Source organism: Chinchilla lanigera, unplaced genomic scaffold, assembly GCF_000276665.1.
Source record: "Chinchilla lanigera isolate Chin_1 unplaced genomic scaffold, ChiLan1.0 scaffold00151, whole genome shotgun sequence".
NCBI classification, from domain to species: Eukaryota; Metazoa; Chordata; class Mammalia; order Rodentia; family Chinchillidae; genus Chinchilla; species Chinchilla lanigera.
The window spans coordinates 379657-401441 of NW_004955552.1; the positions used below are offsets into that span (position 1 = coordinate 379657).

General features: G+C 35.1%; 1 pseudogene; it reads left to right on the forward strand.

Annotated features, from left to right (window-relative positions):
* The first annotated feature begins 596 nt into the window (after positions 1-596).
* LOC102026267 lies at positions 597-21296 on the forward strand (annotated as a pseudogene).
* Positions 21297-21785: the final 489 nt, after the last annotated feature.

Here is a 21785-nt window from a genome sequence, read left to right on the forward strand (position 1 = left end):
CTTTTTGCTTTAGTTCTTTATGTTTATCCTACTATGATGTAATTTGTGTGATCGTGTAATTGTAATTCATTATATTATCAAAAGTCTAAGAAATTGTAATGTTTTTATATTAAAATACTAATAAAAATTTATAATTTTGTCTTAAAAATTCTCAATCATGTCTTTTACTGTGTTTATTCTCTGCATATTTATTTTTTTCTTGTTATTGCTATTATTTAACATGTGTTTCTACTTTTATTAAGTGGATAAAATTCTTTAAAACTATAAGCAGAAAAGCATGACTTTTGTCTCCTGGGAAACTTAAAGAGTTACAAGCTATTCATTATTAGATAAGAACTCCCAACTTGTCAGTTCTTGATACAAGCAAGACTTAGTATAATGTAAACCTTACTAGTTCTAGACATTTTACAAATTTAATATATATTTTTAAAAAAATTATTTCTATTCTTTTTTATTAGTACATTTTGCAGTACATAATGGTCACATTTATTGAGTGCAGTTGGCACATGTACCTAACACATCTTAGTTCTTACAAGTTTAATATATCTTTAAATAAGCAAAATAGTTGTTCTGTGACTTTTCTATGTGACATCAGTATGGAGTCGCATCAGCGTTCTACAGTTTGGATGCTGAAGGTCCTTCGAAAGCCCATATGTGAAAAATTTGGTCATTGGCACGTGGCTTTTTCCAGACTTGATGGAATATTTGATAGGTATGATCTATGGGAATGTTGTGATCTTAAAAAGGATATTGGGACCCCTGACTTTTATTTTACAAGGTAATTGAGGATTAAAAGTAAGTGTACTAAAAATCAAGTAGAAACTCACAATTCTTTCAGTTTTTTCAGAAAATGTAATGTTATGGTTTACTTTTTCTGTGTGCTTTTAGTTAACTTTGTAAGGAATGAAACCTGTGCTACAAAGGAAAAACATGTCTTAACCAGTTTTTAAATTTTTTTCAATTTCTAAATAATGAATTTCTCATTTTCAGCACAGGCAGTGGCATACCTGTATTTATCTTGTTGACTGAGAAATCAACGGGGAGAAGTCTTAATTCAACAAAAGTTATCAGACAATCAGTAAGAGAACTCATGAAAATGCTGCAAAACACAGACCAAGAAAAGAATGTTAGTTTCACTCACCTAATAATCTAGGGAATAATCATAAAAATAATAATTTAAAAAATTTGTACACATGTAGATTTCTCCTCCCTCCTAATCTTTATGAAAAATAAACAGAAAACAAAACCCAACTGACCAGTTCAAGGTAGATACAAATTTTAATTAATACAGGAAAAATTAAATACACAAAAATGAGTAAAGTTGGTAAAGAATTATATTCACATCCTGAATCAGAACTATTTTGTTTTTCATGGGTTTTGTCACTAGGAAGATGGGATGTAGAAAATGTGAATATAGAAATAAACATTTTCTATTTTAGATGACAACAACATGTGACTTCTTACAAGGCAGTGGCAATTAGAATTACTGACCACTGAAAGGAAAGAGGAAGAAAGGAAAGAAAGTCCATCTGTCTTGATTACTTTTCTCTTGTTGCTGGGACAAAATACCTGATGCCCAAAATTAAGGAAGGAAACATTTATTTAGCTCTATGTACTATGGGTCTGTGGAGGTTTCAGCCCATACTTGGCTGGCTCTGAGGCAGGGTGGCACATGGCAGAAGGCAACAGTTTATGGCGGCAGAAGACAGCAGAACAGCCAGAGGAAAAGGAAGGAGTGGCAGCAAGCAGCCTCTTTTCCCTTACATTGTATGCGAACTACCTGCCCCAGGGTGAGTGTAGCACTCACACCCACAATGCCAGCACTGGATCAAGGATCAATCACAAATCCTAGAAGCCCCTCCACGACTGCATGAGGATTTGGGGGGACATGCGGACAAAGACCATAACACCGTCTTTCACTTACTCTTACTAAAAACAGTAATAAGGAGATTGACTTTAGAGAAGATAAGTTTGGACTTAGCAAGCTGATGCTCATTAGTGTAATTACCGTGGTGCCTATTTTTTTTCTTGGGCACTTTGAGGTATTTGATGTTATAATAAACTGCTGATTGAGTTTACACACATCTGCAAGGTGCTCATTTACAAAATCCTTCTGGTGGGAAGTACTGTTCTGTGTGACTGAAAATGGCTTGGCTACCTGAAAATAATTCCATAACATTTAGTTTAACAGAAATAGAAATCACCTAACTTTAGTTCTCTAAAGATTTACTGCTACTTCGAAATCACTTTCTAAAGAAGGAAAGAGAACAAAATCATAGTATGAATATAATTTCCTTCAAACTTCCTATGCTTTTGTATTTGTTACTAAAAACAACTTTATAATTAGCCCTTAGTGATAGCATTTTGGAAGGAAAATAATTTTATCACTAAAAATTACCACTTTTTATCCTAAAATATATGACACGCTCTTCAAATAATACACTAAATTTTTATTATCTTCTTAATACAAATACAGAAAAACTAAAAGTGAATTTGTACACAAGAAGTTTTTTGTACACAAGAAGTTTCTTTTAAGGAAGTCCATAGTTGAACAGAATTGGTGTAAACCTATGAGTATCCATTACAGAGAGGCTGTCAGTAGGCAATTATTACTTTAGGTATATCTGACAATCGGGAAAATTTATTGAGCAATGTTAATCTGGAGGAATGTTAAGCTTTGTTTAAAATTTATCCATGATGAGTAACAGTTAGTCATGGTTTATCATTGGTGCCTGGTCGTTAGAACATCACACTAAATTTATTTTTCCCAAAATTTTGAGAAAACATTATCAGTTTTACAGCCAAAGGAAATAGCAACAGTGATATTAAAAGGTTTGGCCAATGTCACAAAAGCAGTTGTCTTAGTTACTTTTCTCCCATTGCTGAGACAAAACACCTGACTCCCCAAATTAACAAAAGAGAGGTTTATTTAGCTCATAGTGTGTGGAGGTTTCAGTTTGCAATCAACTGGCTCCAAGGCAGGGTGGCATGGCACAGGAGCAGCACTTCATGGCAGCAGAAGACAGCAAAAGCATCAAGAGCAAAAATAAAAGGTGCAAACAAGCCTTTTTTCACCCCTTATATTGCATGCAGGCTATCTACCCTTGGGTGGGTGTAGCACTCACACTATCTCTGTGCCCTCCTCTTGGACAGGTGCAGGATCCTTACAAAGTGAGGACCCTGGCCCCCTCCTGAGTTAAACAGCTAAACTTCCCAAATTGACACAATGAACAACATCCTAGAGTGGTAAAGGCGTGTCCTCTACACCCTAGGATGTAGAACTGCTGAGATACTTACTTACAGTGTATCAACCATTACAGCAGCAAATAGCAAAAATAGAATTTGAACAATGGTTGATAATAAGGTCTGTAGTTTTTTTGTCTATTGTGTTTTCCTTTTCCCTCAGGAATAGCAAATGAGCACTGATTCTTCACAGTTTGAACTAGACATTTCCACCAAGGATGAATTTCCAGAATGTTTGCTATTACACTAAATTCCTGTGCTGAAAAAGCACACCACTGGCCCAAGCTTTGTGTTCTACAATCTCTGGTGGTATCTTTAAAAAGAGCATTTGCATTAAACCATCCTAGAACCTTTCTGAGAGTCTCTACATTAACTGAAAATATACAAAAGAAAAATATTATCAAGAAAATTCTATTTTTCTGAGTTAGATGCATTTCCTCTACCATTTATAATAGTTATGTATAAGTCAATAGTATGGAATATCACAACTTATTTTACATATGCATTCCTTTTAGACATTTAAATTGCTCTGTATTGTTGTCTTTATAAGTTATACCATGAGATTGCTTTTGTATATTCATTTTTGTAAAATTAGCTCCTTACATTATTTATATTCCTACAAGAGAACTTATTAAACAGAGGCATATTAATTTAAAGTAATATACAAAATGCTTTTTAATAGAATGATTTTATGAATAAGTATTTTCTCAACCTTATAGCAACCCAGAATATGATCATTTTACAAGTTTACAAAATTTTAGGTCAAAAAGTGTACCCACTAGTTTTAATAACATTTTAAATATTTCTACTTAATATTTTCATTGACTGTTACTCATTTTTCTTCTTCTTTTTATCAATTTCTGGACTATATTTTCATCCAATTTTGATTATTCATTGATATATAAAGTTTTTGGCATTCATATACATCTCTATGTCATGCAGAAGTATTCATCACATAGCTCAATGATTATATTAGTATTTTGTTTTTTTTGTTTTAAAGTAATGACTTTATTAATAAATATATATCTATATGATGATGTAAATACAAATCATGAACACTACTCCATTCCCACACATAATTGCACATGAGTAACTCAAGTTCATGGACATAGAAACATACACAGTATCTATTCATCCTTTTTCAACAGAGGACAGTGTGCTTATTGTCAGTAATTGGTAATTATTTTCTCCATAATTATCTGCAGAAAAAGAAACTGATAACTTGCAGAATCAAAGAATCTGACTCTTTTAAATAACACTTGATTTACTAGAGAATTTAATTTTCAGAAAATTAAATACATTACATGTGAGAGCACAGATGTGTCTACTTAGGAGGATGTGGGAAAAGGAAAGGAAAGATTTAGGTACATCCTAGAGTTTGGGAGAAATAGATGTGCTATAATAAAACAAAAACACAATGAATGGCATCAAAATTTTATGTCCAAGGGGAGAAAAATATTTTCAACAACTGTTGTGAATTCTTATATATTACTTTAAAGAGATAATAAAATTTTACTGGATATAGACAACAACTGACAGAATAACAGTTATAATACCCCGAACTGTTTTTCAGATATATTAGTTTTTATTTCTGTGTAAATATTTACTCACAAGTTTAATAGTTTAATTTACATATCTTGCAATTTCTGTGCTTCAGTTCAGAATAGCTCAGATGGGCAGTCTCTGCACATATCTCTTATCTGGCTGTGTCAGAATTTTGGAACAGGCTGCAGACATCTGACGGCTTAATATAGGCTGAAGCATCCACTTCCAAAATGCAGAGGTAGAGAACTCAGTTTCTTGCTGCTACCTCGCCATGTTAGTCTCTCCACGAGGATATTTGTCCTTAGCACATGGTGTTTGGCTTCCCTCATGATCAGCAAAATGCCAGGAAAAAGACTAAGAAAGAGGCCGTCTTTTTTACCTAGAGACTTTCCTTATACATTGTTGCTTCTACTTATCCTGTTTTTGAGATTCAAGTCACTAAGTCCAATGCACATTCAATGCAATGCTTTAGACTCTTACTTTTTAAGAAAAAGCATCAGAACTTTAAAACATGTTTTAAAATCCATTCCAATAATATATAATGATATAATAATTTTAATACACATATGTACTATTACATCCTAGTACTGATGTTTCTTGGTTAATAACTATATAGAATATGTTTTTCTATAATTTAATTTTAACTTATGTAAGTATGACTACATAGTTATATGAATATATAATGTCTTTGACAAGTGGCTTTTTTTATTTGGTCTTATATGCTTTTTCTTTCAACCAGAATATTTTGACTAGTTATAGTTAATGCCATTGCTGGTACAGTTGGATTAGATAGAAAATGTTTCTAGTTTTCTATTTGTACTAATTGTTGGTTTCTTCTTTTGCTTTTCCTTCTTGAATTAATCACCTTTTTAGCATTTCATTTTATCCCTCTATTTCTTTTAAAGTTTTCTCATTTTATAATCGCAGTTGCCCTCTACAATATGCATCTTTGACTTCTAGTCTACCTTAAATTAGTACTTGTACTGACTGCCAAACAATGTCAGAAATTGCAGTATACCAGGCTCATTTCTGGTCAATATCCATTAGAGCTACCTGAATATGTCTCCTATCTCCTGCTCTTCATGCACTGCTGCAGTTCTGTGTTTCCATCTAGGATTCTGTTCCATCAGCATGACATAGGATCAATAGGGTTTCTTGACAATTCAGGTCAAATGGTAGGTAAACTTGAACTTGTTGAAGTTTTAATTTTTAGAAAATATAACTTGCTTTCATTTTTGATTGATGTTTCAGTAAAATGTAGTTTACCAGTTTGACTCTATTATTTTCCTAGCATTTAGAGAAATCATTTCATTCCTTTCTGCCTTAAATAACTTCCTAAAAGTCAGCGTTCATCTCATCATTGCTGCTCCTTTTAGTGTGAAATCTCTATCCCCAGTTAATATTGTTAAGATTTTTGTCACTATGTTTAAATTCTAGTAGTCTGATTATGATGCACCTGTGTATGTATTTATTTACATCCGTTTTGCTTGGGATTTGCTGAGCTGCACAAACATTTATTTCATTAGTTTTAAGGCCTTTATCTCTACAAACACTGCTCCCCCTCCATCCTTTTCATTCTGCATTCTTAGAATTCCCACTGCACATGGTCAAATATTTAGACATTAATTCTCTGCAATTTATCCTTTGTTTCCATTCTTTTGTTGTTTCCTCAGTAATCAGCTTAGATATTTCCTACTGGTTTGGCTTATAGTTTGTTAACATTGCCTTGTGTTATGATCAGTCTGTTGTAAAATCCATCTAATAGTTCTTAATATATATTTATTTATTGAACATCATTTTAATATTTATTACTCCAGAGTATCAGATTCTTCCCTCCAATTCCATTTCTGCATTACAATTTTTCATTATTCATTTATTTTCTTTCTTCCACACTAACACATTTAGTGCATTTATTTTAGTTATTTTAAATGCCTTGTTATATAATATTAGAATCATCTGTGGTTCTGCAATTTTGGTCTTTTTTGTTTAATTCTTACTTTCTCCTACCTTCTCAGTGGTTGTTAAAATTTTTAAATTTTATATCTGCACTGGGTACAAAGGTTTAAAACATACTAATTTATTTAATATAGGTTTTGTTATTAGAAAGTTAATAAAATGTTCTCTTTAGAAACATTTTATTAATCAACTTGCTAAAAAAAAGGGCTTGTTGCTGTCCTTGTACCTCAGTTGGAGGATGTAGTTATCCTATCAAATTTTCACTTCGTCTTATGAACACTTCCTGCTGACTATATCTTACGAGTCGGTCTTAGTAATGAAACTTAGAATTTAAAAGGATTCATTAGTCCCTTGTCTTAATTTTAGAGGATTTTAATGAACTGTGCTGATTTGTCCTTAGAACATCTGTGATAAAGCTAATTAAGTGTTATATTATTGTGTGGGTAGAGATTGATGGTTGAAACTACCATTCCTGGTGTTCAGCAGTGTAGTTTAAATAGTATAAATCAATGTACATATGAAACATTTAAAATCACATAAAACAATGACAAAATTAAAAGCCTAGTAAAATGAGAGGTAAGGGAAGAAAATACAGCAAGATTCCATCTCAAAAACTCATACTCTAAAATTCTATTATGTGGATCCTAAAGAGAATGTTAAGACTCATTCCCTGTTCTTTTAAAACAAGAGTGGTTGTGAGAGGGTCAGAAACTAAATTATCCCATAGCCTGCTACTCTTTATGTAATGTCCATGTAGTCTTCTTTCCTCAGTCTTATCTTGTAGAAGACTGGAATTCATCTTTGAGCCACTCTTTAACCTTGACAGACATAAACATCATTGATGTAGAATTCAATGTTGCAAAGCCCTGAAAACTAGATTTTTGTTAATCATTTTAAATAGCATGGGTATTAGATTCTGACAAATATAAATCATGTATCTGAGTTATGGCTTATTAGCTTAAAGGGTTGATGCTAGTGATAAAAATTTACTAAATTTTGATTTCCTCATTTGAGGATGATAATCAGAATATATCTTTCAAGTTTGTTGTAAAGTGAAGCACCATTTTAGGTGTAAGTATAATGTGCAGACAACCATATCTGAGCTATTGTGAACATTTGACAAATAGTCCTTCCTATTGTAGTTCTCAGTGACAACAAGAACAAAGTCACAATCTTAGAAACTTGCAAGCCTGGATGTTTAATGCAAAAAGTTTAATAGCTTCATTGTGTCCAAACAACGGTAACAAACACACATGCACACAATTCTCATTTATGGTCTTCTATTTATTTTGAGTATTTAACAGAGGAAAGGAGTAAGTGCAATGGGAGGACCTAGCCCTTTTTAAAGTGTGCCCTCTTTTTCTAAAGCGGGGAGTCGATCGCTTTTCAGCACTCCCATAAAATAATTAAATAGCCACCACTGTTATTGCCACTTGCTCCCAGCTCTCCTCTGCCGTTTCCATGGTGCACCTCCCTGTGGGAAAGACTAGCCCACAAGAAATGTATTTCTTACACCTGAGTGGCCACAGAAGTGTTCACATTTTACAAGGAGTAATATTTTCTTTTACAGTTTCTCCCTAAGGTACTTTATATCTTTCTAGTCCATAGCAAAAATAGTAAAATTCTCAAATTCAGTGAACTAAAAAAAGTCTAAAATTTTGCACATTATATAGACAGACTTACAAATATGCATTTTTGTACCATTTAAGATTTGTTTAGTAACAGTTAATGCTATTACCACTGTATTTCACAAATATATAAAATGAATAAAGTCACATGCATAAAATGTTGATGTTAAGCATGTTATGTACTTTTATAAAACAAAATTTGTCTGATGTGTTTTTCTAGCAAATAAACCAAGTTGTTTATTAGTGACAGTGCATTTGCACATGGATGTAACTTACCTGAATTTCACAAATTGTATTCTAAATGACAAATATGAACATGTATAAAAATACCATGAAACAACAGTTTAGCTCAAATAATTCATTTTGTCCAGTCATTGAACCCATCAGGGAGAAAAGGTAATATTTCCTCACTTAGTGCAGGGTTCATGATTGACATGGCTATTACAAAAGACAAATTAAAAGAAAGAAGCACACTAATTTATTTAATGTAAGTTTTATGTGACAAAAGAACTGTTACAAATAAAAAGACCCACATAGTATTTTAATGGACTGACATGCAGAAATATTATTGAAGGACAAAAGGGTATGTTTTAATGATAATAAACTGAGGGGACATTAGCAAATTTTCTTGGATTCCTTATGTGACATTTTGGCCATCTGAGTGTACGGCAGGAGACCTATCACATGAAGGAAATCAGAAGAGAGCAGGCCTGAGAAGGTGAAAATGACCTTCATGCTTCTGCCTTTTTCTCAAATGCAAAGGTGACATATTTGCGGGTATTGTATGTGAACTCCAGCAAGTCTTTTCTGAAATACAAACATTCTTTTACTAGTAACATTTATATACATATATATATGTATATATGTATATATCTATACATGTATATCTTTTTGTTATATATATCTATCTTTTTGTTTTACATATATATATCTTTTTGTTATATTTTTCAGGAAAGTGGTATACTTGCTGAAATTCTGTGAAAAAGCATAGCAAAATTTGGTAGTTATTTCACTACTAAATCCTGCACTCCCCTGCATCATATGAATGGAATAGCTTCAGATCAGCTCTGTGCTGTTGGCCCGTTTTCCTCTCTTCATATTATAAACCTTTAGTTATTAGTGGCCTACATTATGTAGATTGTATATGTAGCCAGAAATTTGAATTTTAAATAAATTCCTAGGTTGAGTTTTCAAGTAGTCATCAAATAATTCTTTCAGAAAGATTACCTTGGACAATCAAAATTTTATTCTGTATTTTCTAACTATACATAATAGAATATACTTTCAAACATGAACTGTCAAGTCAATGAAGTCTCAGACTTTTGAAGCACAGTTTCTGAAGATTATACCTGTTCCACTGTAAGTAAGTGGAGTCTAACACATTTAAGGAACATCAACTACAGCATTGTGATAGTTGGGCTCCTAGTTTCCTCCCAAGCTTCATGTGCTACTGTCTTTGTCACTAGTGAATGGTGCTACTGAAGGAGACAGGGACTCACAGAAAGAGTGAGACCATCAGGAATATGCCCTTCAATTACTTTCAGCTCAAATCATTGCTGCATCACTGAGTGTCTTGGTTACTTTTCTCTCATTGCTGGGACAAAATACCTGAACCCCAAAATTAAGGAAGGAAAGGTTTATTTTGCTTACAGTTTGTGGAGGTTTCAGTCCATACTTGGCAGATTACAAGGCAGAGTGGCACATGGCAGAAGGCTACAGCTCATAGCGGCAGAACACAGCAAAGCAACAAAAACACACAAGGGAGGAAATGGCCAGAAGCACCCTCTTCCTCTTTCTTACATATACAAACTATCCACCCCAGGGTGGGTGTAGCTCTCACACCCATAATCAATCAAACTCTAAAAGCCTGCCCCATGACCGCATGAGGCTTTGGGGGAACACCCAGACACAAACCACAACACTGGGGTATAGGTAGGGGAAGCATATTCTGGTCTCCCACAGTGCCAAGCCAGCTTTATGCAACACACTAAGGTTTGGAATAGAAAGATGGGAGATTTAATGACGTTAAAACCAGAGTAAGAATCAAGAAAAAAGAGTTACCGCAAACCCAAGAACAACAGCACCTTAGGGCTGCAAACAGGGTGGTCATCACAAATGCCTCCAAATACTCCATAAGGTTTTTAAGCTTGACTATGGCAAGATCAGTAAATTTCCATCAGCTGCATCAACAGGGGGTCATGGCTGCTTGGCATGGCATTTGTAGATGTTAAACTGTAGAGCACTAAGAGGAGTGCACAGTGACACAGTGAAACTTGAGGGTTAATAATTCAAGATTCTTGAATGAGAAGGGAAGAAGAATAATAAGCTAAAACAAAAAGAGGTTGAAAGAAAGTATAACCCAGCCTTTAAGATGGTTCTCTATGTATCAGTGGCTGCTTAATACCACATCCCTCTACACCTAACTGGGATGCAGAAACAGTAATACAAGGGCAGTGCTTCCACCCATTACATAAATTCTCAGACTTCCTCTCTATAGAAGGAAGATTGAAAGCTTGTAGGCTTTGTGGAGATGGGAAGGAGATCTAGGAATGGCAGGGCAGGGAAGAAGAAATAAAAGTTATTAATACAAGATATAGATAGGTACCTGTTCCTCAGCATGAATGTGATTACTGTGTATCTGAAACATATACAAGATGAAACTAAAAAAAGAAAGTGATGAGCTTTTACAGAAGAAAATGTTTTATGTTACTTGAGATATCTGTATCAGAGAGGAGAGGGAAAAATCATTTTAAAAATGATATAAGTTTGTGTCTGATTTTTACTTCCTATTTTACATACAGACCAGAGCATTGCTTCATCCAGAAAGTAACCACATACTGGCCCAAAGGACCAGGGACTAGAGTTCACTTTACTCAGCGGTTACCTTAGGTACCAAGCATGTGGTCCTACATGAGGGTTTGAAGTCATGAACCAAAAGCCGAGGTTGGAAGAATTTTATTGGAAATAATAATAGCTCCCAAATTTTTGAGAGGGGTCTAGAGTGGGGGGCTTCTAGGACTCTGTCAGGGCATTTGATACAGCACAAACAGAAACCTGTGTAACTATGGCTCAAACTACAATCAACCTACTGGGTTAGAAGTACAGTTACTTAACTAATATTGGCCCAACAGAGAAGCGAAGCATATAGCAAAGGTATATGGTGTTCATAACTTTAGCTTACCAGTAACTTTTCATGTAGAGAGAACAAAGGCATTCCTAGAAATGTACAGCAGTATGGGTCACAGTGTTCTGGTCACTCACCTATGCTTCTGATGCCTTTGTGAGCTCACTGGGCCAGGGGGTGCTAATTACAATAGGATCTCAAGCTGCTGCTTATCTCTGGAGAGGTCTGCAGGCCTGTCATGTCTCTGTCTTAAAGTATAGCTTGCTTCAGATTGACCTCCAGCCACGGTCTTGATGTGTCTTGTCTTTTGCACTGACTCCCTCAAGGGGCCGATCCCTCTCTGACTGCCTGTGAACTTTTATCCAATTTAGCTGTGTGTAATACTGCTACCTTATGGCCTCCCTAAAGCAAATTGGATGATCACTTAAAACCCTCTGGTTTCTATCACCTCAGATATTTACTCTTTATTCCTGCTAACTGAAACATTGCATTTTTAACCAACCTCTCTTTATTCTCTCTGCCCCAGCCTGAGGTAATCAACATGCTGCTCTCATCTGTGAGTTCAATTAATTTTCTTTCCAAATGTAAAAGATATTGCATAACCACACTTTGTACTTAATAATTTGTCAGTATCTGATAACATAAAAAATTAAGAGAAAAATATTGTTTTTAGGGCTGTTTGGAAGCTCCTAATCTCTTCATCAGGAATTCAAATGTTTTTCTTTAGGCCAGGACCGTTGAAATTGCATTAGTGATTATTTCCCTTGGGCTGATCATTTTCCTATCCTTATGTTGTCTCAAATTGTAAATTTTCCTGAAAGTATTCTCACTTAAAATTTAATGGGAATTAGTTGACAAGCTCTTTCTTGACTGCTTTTCCACTCTGGGGCAGCATGAAAGAACCTTAATATGGGACATCAGGGGAATTAGAATTGAGCTAAGTAGAGGATATTGAGGGCAATGGTAATTTTTATAAAATCTCAAAGTTCCCAGGAGAAACTATGATAACAAATATAAGCATTATAAAGTGAAAAAATAAAGCTAAATATGATATTGATTTGGGTCCAGGTGTGTTTATATACATTTCTGAGAGGCGACCTGGACAGGCTAGGGCTGAAGGAGTGAGGTTGAATTAAGTTTAAATTCCACTTGGCTTCTTGTTTGCTAAGTAATATTGATCTAGTTTCTTAAGGTCTCTGTGCTCAGTTGTCTTGTCTGTAAAGTGAAGATAAGATGATATTATCTATCTCATATGTTGCTCTAAGAATTAATTGATATACAGATTTATAAGCGCATAGGCAAGCACTAAGAATTAAGTAACTTGTCAGCAATGTGTTATAATCACACTTGAGCTTCAGAATAACGGTGCAATCACTTCTTTCTAATCTGCTAGTTGGCAGGAGACCCCAAAACTGTACTAAGACTTGGCTCAAGCTTTGTGGTTGGTACACGACAAAAATAGGAGCTCATCAATTATCATGCAGTTTCCGCTGGCTCGCCCTACCTGACTGCTCTTGTTCAGACAGGATTTTGTAGTCTGATCAGGACTTTATGCTCTTGACTTAGGTCTCTATGTTTGATCGTGAGTTATATGTCTGCAGAGAGTCAGAAATCATAACATTTAAGAAAAGGAAACCAGAAGTGAGCCTCGGGTGTGTAAGAGTTACACAGCAAGTCGTTTCTGTCAGTTTAACCCAACACTTCTGCTCTGCTCTGCCACTGGCCATCAGCAAAAATCCTCTTAGCAAAAGGCTGCCTTCAAATTAATTCTTATTTTTCAAACAGAGGGTTTTATTGTACTCATGTAAACATAGACTATGCAAAGAGATAAATAAAAAATTAATTAATTAATATAATAAAGAACAAGAGGCATAGAACGGATTTAAAAGAAAACTGTTCTTAGGAAACATAAAAGTAAATAAACTTTCCTTCAAAAGTGCTGTGCGCTTTGTAATTCAAATTGCACAGAGAGCTTCGGTTGCCAATATTCTCCATGCTGTGGCTTTCCAAAGTGATAGCTTCTTCCATTCATTATAGATAGAAAGTGACTGTGCAGGTTTAGAAAGTTAAATGCAGGTGCAAAGCTGTTGATCGCAGCCCAGGAGATAAACTTCATACATCCAGGAAGACTGTCCAAAAATCCCAACTGTGACACCACATTGTTAGGATGCTTTAAGAAAGATTAAGTCCAAGGAAGGGAGTTTAATTTTCTTGCTTATAGGGTTTTTAGCTGACTACGTGCAGAAGAGTAAACTGCAAAGTAATTAAGAGCTATTCTGACCTCAGAGTTGCTGCTTGTGTCTTATAATAGTTCGTATTAACTGACTTTTGTGTTCAGTTTCACTTACCTTGACAAATGCTATGAAAGCTAAATCACATGCACTTTTGTAGCCTAACAGTCTGGATTGAGAAAAATTACTGAGCCTAAGGAAAATTTAATATTTAAGATTTGTTTTAAATGTAAGGCTATTTGAAATTTAATTTTACACCCAAGTGCCAAACATTTCATTTGTGTCTTTGAAAAAGAATCATTTTTAGAAGTAATTAATTATTTTAATACAATTGGTTCTATAACTATTCATTTGGGCCTTTCCTCTAAAATGAATACATGTGACAATTTTTAAGGATATTTCCAACTACTTTGTTATATGAACTGACAGTCTGAGAAAAGTCACATGGTAGTGTTTCAAGTAGCATATTCTTCTTCAGATTTACCATAGCAACACGAGCCTACATCATATGCTCCATCCAGGTTAATTTGGGGCTCAATTAAAAGACGATAGGCTGGGAACCATTAAACCACTGAAATATGGGAGACAATTTCATGTTTCACTTACAAGCCAGTTCACTGCTTTCAAGTGCTCTTTATTTGTACGGATTGAAATATACAGAGTCGAGATGAGCTAGACGTAGAAACTTTCCTCTTACCTTTCTTGTATCATTTTGACATAATTCTCCCAGAAAAATGAGAAGTAGAAATGAAACTGCCAGTTATTTGTGGCAATTATGGAGCAGAGCGATTTTAGCATGTGGCCGAGTAACCCCAGTAAAGCATGAACCCACACCACTTATGCTCACAGAGACATGGACTTCAGAAAAGCCACTGAACAGCAGAGAAGTCATTTCAAATCAATTCTGCTATTTGTTTTCATGGACAGAAAGAGTAAAAGAAAGCCAATATATTGTCCACAGCAACTTACAATTTTTCTCTTTCTTAATCATCTCTCTCACATGATCAGCTATATCCCCTAACTGAGGTGCTGGATATTCATAATTAAATATGAGTTACTAGAGCAAAAGATAAGTTAGTGTTTTATACTGTTAGTAACTAATGTCCTTGTTATCCAAAACCTCTGATTTTATATATGGGGTAATCACGATTGAAAAATATAATTGGCTCTGAGTCACACAGCTGAGCAGCTCAAAATGCTTAAATTATACTGTGCAGTCTCTTATCATTTTTTTTTTGTTGTTGTTGTTTTCCAGGACCAGGAATCGAACTCATGACCATGCACTTGCCAGGCTGGCACTGTGCCACTGAGCTAAATCCCAAGCCCTATTTCTTATCATTCTAAAACTGGAATTTTGTGTGTTGGAAAGACTTAATTTCAGAATGCTTCAAATTCTCACCTAAATTCATTGAAAGCTTTTGTTGTACTTCCTCACAGTATGGAGTGTGGGTATATTTATCATGTATGTATGTATGTACCTATCTATCCATCTATCTATCATCTATCCATCATCTATCTGTGGTATCTGTACACATACAGATGCATTTCAATTTATAGTGGGTTTATATCTTCACAAACTTGTAAGTCAAAAATGTTCATAAGTTCTTAATTATCCAGAGTTCATTTGCACAGGTAGCTTAAAATTATTTAGTTGTAGTAAAGGTAGTTTGGAGATGAGATAACTATGAAGTAATTGAAGACCAAGATTCCAGGAAGCTGAGCACATCACTCCTCTCACCTCTGAAAAGAGAAGAATTTACAGGACAAGTAGCTGTAGCAGATAAAGCACCTTGGGTACTTGTTGAGTGATAGTGTTGTGAGCAGAATGGGAAATTCCAGGTCAAGGCAGCTGTGAAGGACTTTGCAAAGGAGGAAGGGATGATATCATGGTTCCAGAAACCAAGGCTTCCATATAGGAGTACAAGCCATTTAACAATCTAAAGACAAACTATATGTTTAGAGCTTTTAAGAAAAAAAGCCTAGGGCCAGCTTTCTGCTGCCTTAGATAATCCACTTTTCTCACAGAGACCTGGACAACTGTAACCCTGACTGTTCTGGACTTGATTAGTGTATCAGCGCTATTTGTGTCAGTTAATGTTTAATTGCTTGGTCTTGCTGAAAGCTTATCCTGTTTATTTCAGCTTTTCCTAGTAGTTGCAGGCTGCTCTGATCCAGATCTTGTCAGACATCAGCTGCCTGAGTCGTAGTACTGCATTTGCCATAACGTAGACCATCCATTGGTCCACAATCTTGGTACATACTAGGATCAATGTGTTAGGCTTAAAATGCCTAAGTCCACCTCTATACTTATTCAATCACAATCCCTAGAAGTAATTCCTATGTATTTATGCATGCTTTTAAAGTAAAAAGTACAAATGGCCAATAAACACATGAAAAAATGTTCAATATTGCTGGCTATTAGGGAATTGTAAATTAAAACAACACTGTCAAAGAAAACAACCATCTAACTCCAGAGAGAATGACTCATACCAAGAAATTAAATAATAACAAATGCAGGAAGGCTATGGAGGAAAACGAACCCTTCTATATTGTTGGTGGGAATGTATGCTAAGATGACCATTACAGAATATATTCATTATACATTCATTATATGAATATTCTTCAAAAAACTAAACCTAGAAATTTCATCTTTTCCAGCTATTCCCCTTCTATATATCTTCCCCAAAGAGTTAAAGACACCATATTATAGTGACAATATATCTTCATGTTTATAGTACCACAATTAATAATAGCTAAATCTTGGGCTTAGCCTTTGTCCATTAACAGATAAAATAGATAAAAAATGTGATATCTACACATATAATATTATTATACCCAATAGAATATACACAATAGAGTATTACTAAATTTGAGTCATTTGGAGAGAAACAAATGCACTTTGAGATGATACTGTTAAGTGAAATAAATCGTACATAGAAGCTTAAATATTGCATGATTTCTCTTATATGAGAAACCTATGAAATACTGATACAGTAATATCTCAGTTCACAAACAGTTTTATTCACAAATAGAAGTGTTCAGCAAAATTTTGCTTCCATTTTTATTTATTTATTTTTTTTTTTTTGGTTTTTCTCCGGTACCAGGAACCGAACTCACGACCTTGCGCTTGCCAGGCAGGCGCTTTTGCCGCTGAGCTAAATCCCCAGCCCTTTGCTTCCATTTTTAACTCTGCATTGGTTGACAAACAAGACCATGAGCATCCTGCCCAGAATCATGGAACAGATGAACTAAAGTATCACTGTGATAGAACATAGTGCTACAGATACTTTGCAAATGGGAAAGCGACTGAGAGATAAAGGGAGGGCAGAGAAAGGGAAGGAGAAGGGGACAGATAGCAGAACTGAGATGATTAGTACAGAAACTGACTCCCCAGGAAGAATGTGATTATGCACTGCAAATATGTACTATAATAAAAAAATTGAAAAAAATTAAAACATTTTGGTAGTCTAATGTATGTCATTGTGCTGAAATGATAAGGTCAAACTTTACATGACGTAGTTATAAAAACAAGAAAAGTTAATAGAAACTTGGCAGTTCATTTGCATTTTATTTCAAGATACTAGAGTAAAATTAATACAGCTTCTCCATCCAAGGCATTTGAGAATGAATGACCAGGAACCATGTTTTGAGAGGTACTGAATAATCTCTTAAATAACAATTTTTCTGTCCTGAAATATAGGGAAATCTATACAAAATTATTCAAATCAGTCTTATAGGATGTTTTACTCACAATGCTGAAAAAGGTCCTTCTCCAAAGGCATTACTTGAAGAAAGTAGTGCATGATCAATTAACAGAAAATGCATTAGAGAAATGAAATTATAGATGTTAAAGTCAGAGAATCTCTAACCTATACTTACTGATCTTTTAGGAATCAAGACTCAAAGACACAATTTGTATGTTACCTCTGATAGAAGGCTGAACCAATCCACTATGGCAGGAGTTAGACAGGCCAGTGTGGAACAGACTAAGGAGAAATACGGAGCTCTTGCAGGTGCTCCACAATGATGTGTTCATCTCCCTTTCTTCTAAACATATTCATCGAGTCCCTGTCATTCTAGGAATCAAGGAGATGGTGATTAAGGTGAGATAATCATTAGCCTTAATGTAGTCTACACTCTTCTATTAGAGTCAAATATGAAACAAAATGTGAAAAATAATATTGTGAAATATAAAATTATAATAAATTATATGAAGAAAATAAAAAGGAATGAAGGGATACAGGATACTAGAAGGAGATGGTAATTTAGAAGGGATGCTAATGAGGACCTACTGAGTGGATGATGTTTGCAAGAAAGCTGATTAAAATGAGAGAATGACAAACAAATATTCAACACAAAAGCATTTGTAGCAGAAAGAACAAGTGCCAAGTATTTGGGAAGAAATGGGCTTGAATGTCTAATGTACAAAGAGACCTGTGAGTAAAATATGGTGGACAAATTGAAGAATACATGAAACAGTTTTAAAAAGGAAGGCTGTTCATCAGTCCTGAAGAGAACAAAATAATTTCCTTCTCCCCCAATACCCAAAAAGAACGAGACAAATCAAACCCTCCTTATCAATACTGGAAATGGGGGCTTTTTAATATCCAATACCATTTTTTTTTTTTTTTTGGTACTAGGCGTTGAACTCAGGACCTTGTGCTTGCCAGGCAGGTGCTTGTGCCATTGAGCTATATCCCCAGCCCATTTTAACATCAATTGCATGAATTTTCATAAATAATATGTATGAAGAAGAAGTACATGGTCAGACAGATTTAAGAAGTAATGCATTCAGTGCATTGGTAAGTATGTTTCTTTTATTGTAGAATTTAAATCTTTTATAATTTGATGTGTTAAATTTATGATTATAATGTTTTAAAATATATAATTCTTGATAATTTTTATAGAATATGTTCTAGTGCTAGAGTTTCTTTGAATCCCCTTAGAAATCACTGTTCTTGGTTGTACACGGTAAAAAAAAAACTCACACAGGGAGAGATAAGAACGGAACTAGAACTGAACTCCAGCCTGTATATTCCTCATCACTGTAAAGGACAATAGCACTTGGGAAACAAAATTAGGTTACTTGGAGAGAAGTTTAGCAAAAGATTATGGCTCTAGAGGAGCTGGTTTGCCAAGGAAAACAACCCAACAGACATTCATTTCTACAGATATTTCGTCTGCCCTTTCTCCTTCTAAACTTTCTGAACTCTTATTTTTAACTGCTATAGACTTTTCAAGTGCACTATTTTCAATTTCAACTTGAAGATTCTACTAATAACCATTTTGAAAGACAATTTTTACCTGTTATTGTGATTAAGTTTAGAATTTTCCATTAGATTCCTTTTTTCTTAATATATTCACCTCTCCCCTGAAATTACCCTTCTGGTATTGCATGCTGTCTACTTTATCCATTAGAGCCTTAACATATAATGATCATGGTTACTTAATTTTCTGTTGGATATTACAAGATTTGGTAGCAACTGAATTCTGTTTGTGTGACTGTGTATTTCCATGGGAAAGGTCTTTGTTTATTCTCTTGCTTTATATGCTTCTTGACGAGGGAGTTGAAAACTGGATTTCTCCTGTAGAACTATACAGATTGAGATAACTTTTTAATGCTTAGGAATGGGGCTGCTATTCTTCTTGTAGGTCTTTAGTGTGGAAAGTTGAGTAATCTAATCAGCAAATTGATCTGGATTGAAGGGTTTTTTTTGCTATAGCTACCCTCAGTTACTGTGGATTTAAACTTTATCAGGAGCTAGGTTATGTTTACTGTTGCAGCTGGCTTGTCAGTGGGCCTCTTTTCTATGTCTTCTCTTCCTTCTCAGTGTGTTTCTTTCTCTCCAAGAGCTGGAAAGAGAATAATTTTATAATCTCCTCCATTGCACAAGCTGTAGGCTTGACTTATTCTTTTTCCTAGAAATTTGAGTTTCAACATTAGGTTGTTTATGTGACCTATTTCCGTTTTCCTAATGTGGGAGTTTAGTGCTATAAATTTGCCTCATATGACTGCTTTCATAGTGTCCTATAAGTTCCTGTGTGTTGTATCAGCATTATGATTTAATTGTACATACTGTTTAATTTCCTCTTTAATTTTATCCATGACTTATTGGTTGCTCAGGAGAGTGTTATTTAATTTCCATATGTTTATGGAGATTTTGAGGTTTACCTTACCATTCATTTCCAACTTCGACCAAGACTGATCAAAAGAGACAAAGAAGATCACTACATACTTGTTAAGCAAAAATTACAAGAGGAAGACATTAAATCATAAATATATGCATCAAATACTGGCACACCACACTACGTAAAACAAATATTAACAGACATGAAAGATCAAATAAGCATTAAATAAAATATCCCACTGTCACTGATAGATCAATTAGACAAAAAATCAACAAAGAAAAATCAAAACTGAACCTGTTAACAAATGATCAGGGTTTGCCAAGGCAACTGGTGACCGGAAGAGTCTGAGGATTACGGTGACACTGACCATTCGGAACAGACAGGCTCAGATCAATTGATCACTGATAGATCAATTAGACAAAAAATCAACAAAGAAAAATCAAAACTGAACCTGTTAACAAATGGACTTAGTAGATGTTTACAGAGTGTTCCACCCTGCAGCATCAGAATACACATTCTTCGCAGCTGTGTTCTCCAAAACAGACCACATGCTGGCTCTTAGAACATGCTTAATTAAAGGCAAAGGAATTTAAAGTACCCTATGCGTCATATTAGACCATTCAGAAAAATCCTGCAAGAGGATGTGGCTTCCTATATTTGGGGCTCTCAGAGTTCCACCCTCTGACAACAGGCTTCCTCATTTGGCCAATCATCTGAGCTGAGCTACCTCGCCATACTTGGCCCTGATAAAAAATATTAATCTTTGCCAATCTAGAGTTCTGTTCCTGTAATTTTTGAAGTGATACCCATTTCAGCTGACAATATGCTTATGTAAATCCACTCAACAGACAAGGAAAGATTTGGCTTTTGACTAGGAGGAGGCTAAGGTGCAACTTTCTTTGGTCTTCCAGACTCCAGGTTCATCTGACACCAGCTGCCTCCACCATCCTGCCCAAGTTCGACCCCAACGAGATCAAAGTCGTGTATCTGAGGTGCAACAGTGGTGAAGTCGGTGCTACGTCTGCCCTTGCTCCCAAGATCGGTCCCCTGGGTCTGTCTCCAAAAGAATAGGTATGACATCGCCAAGGCAACTGGTGACCGGAAGAGTCTGAGGATTACGGTGACACTGACCATTCGGAACAGACAGGCTCAGATCAAGGTGGTGCCTTCTGCCTCTGCCCTGATCATTAAAGCTCTCAACGAGCCTCCAAGAGGCAGAAAGAAGCAGAGAAACATTAAACATAGTGGAAATATCACTTTTGATGAGATTGTCAACAATGCCCAACAGATGCGGCACTGGTCTTTAGCCAGAGAACTTCCGGAACCATTAAAGCAATCCTGGGGACCATCCAGTCTGTGGGCTACAACGTGGAGAACCGGCACCCTCATGACGTTAAGGATGACATCAGCGACTGTGTTGTGGAGTACCCAGCTGGTTAAGAAACATAAAATACTTCAATAAAAAGATGACCTGAAAATAAAAAAGATTGCTGAGGCTATTACTAGTTTATTCTTAGTTGAAAAATAATAGTTTTTTATATGATTTCTGTATTTGAAAATGCTGCAATATAGTCAATGTTGTAAAAAGTTAGGAATAAAGCCATTTTCTTTATGTAGTCAGTCATTTCCAGGAATGATGGCTCAAAACTTCACCTATTTTGTGGGTTAGAACTGGTGTTCAGTTGTTTACCTGCGTGCTAGTGCATGGAAGATTTCCTGGGCCAGCTGCAAGACATAATGGGACAATGACTCGCATCTATGCAGAGGAACGCATCATTCTTGTTTTTACACATTTCTTGTCCCTATTTGTCTGTGTTTATAATTAATATTTTTTAAATGTTCTTATTTTATCACAAAGTACAAGATCAGTTCTCCACAATCCGTCCTTTCCTTTTGTTTCTTAGGGTACAAAATATTTTAATCTGGGTT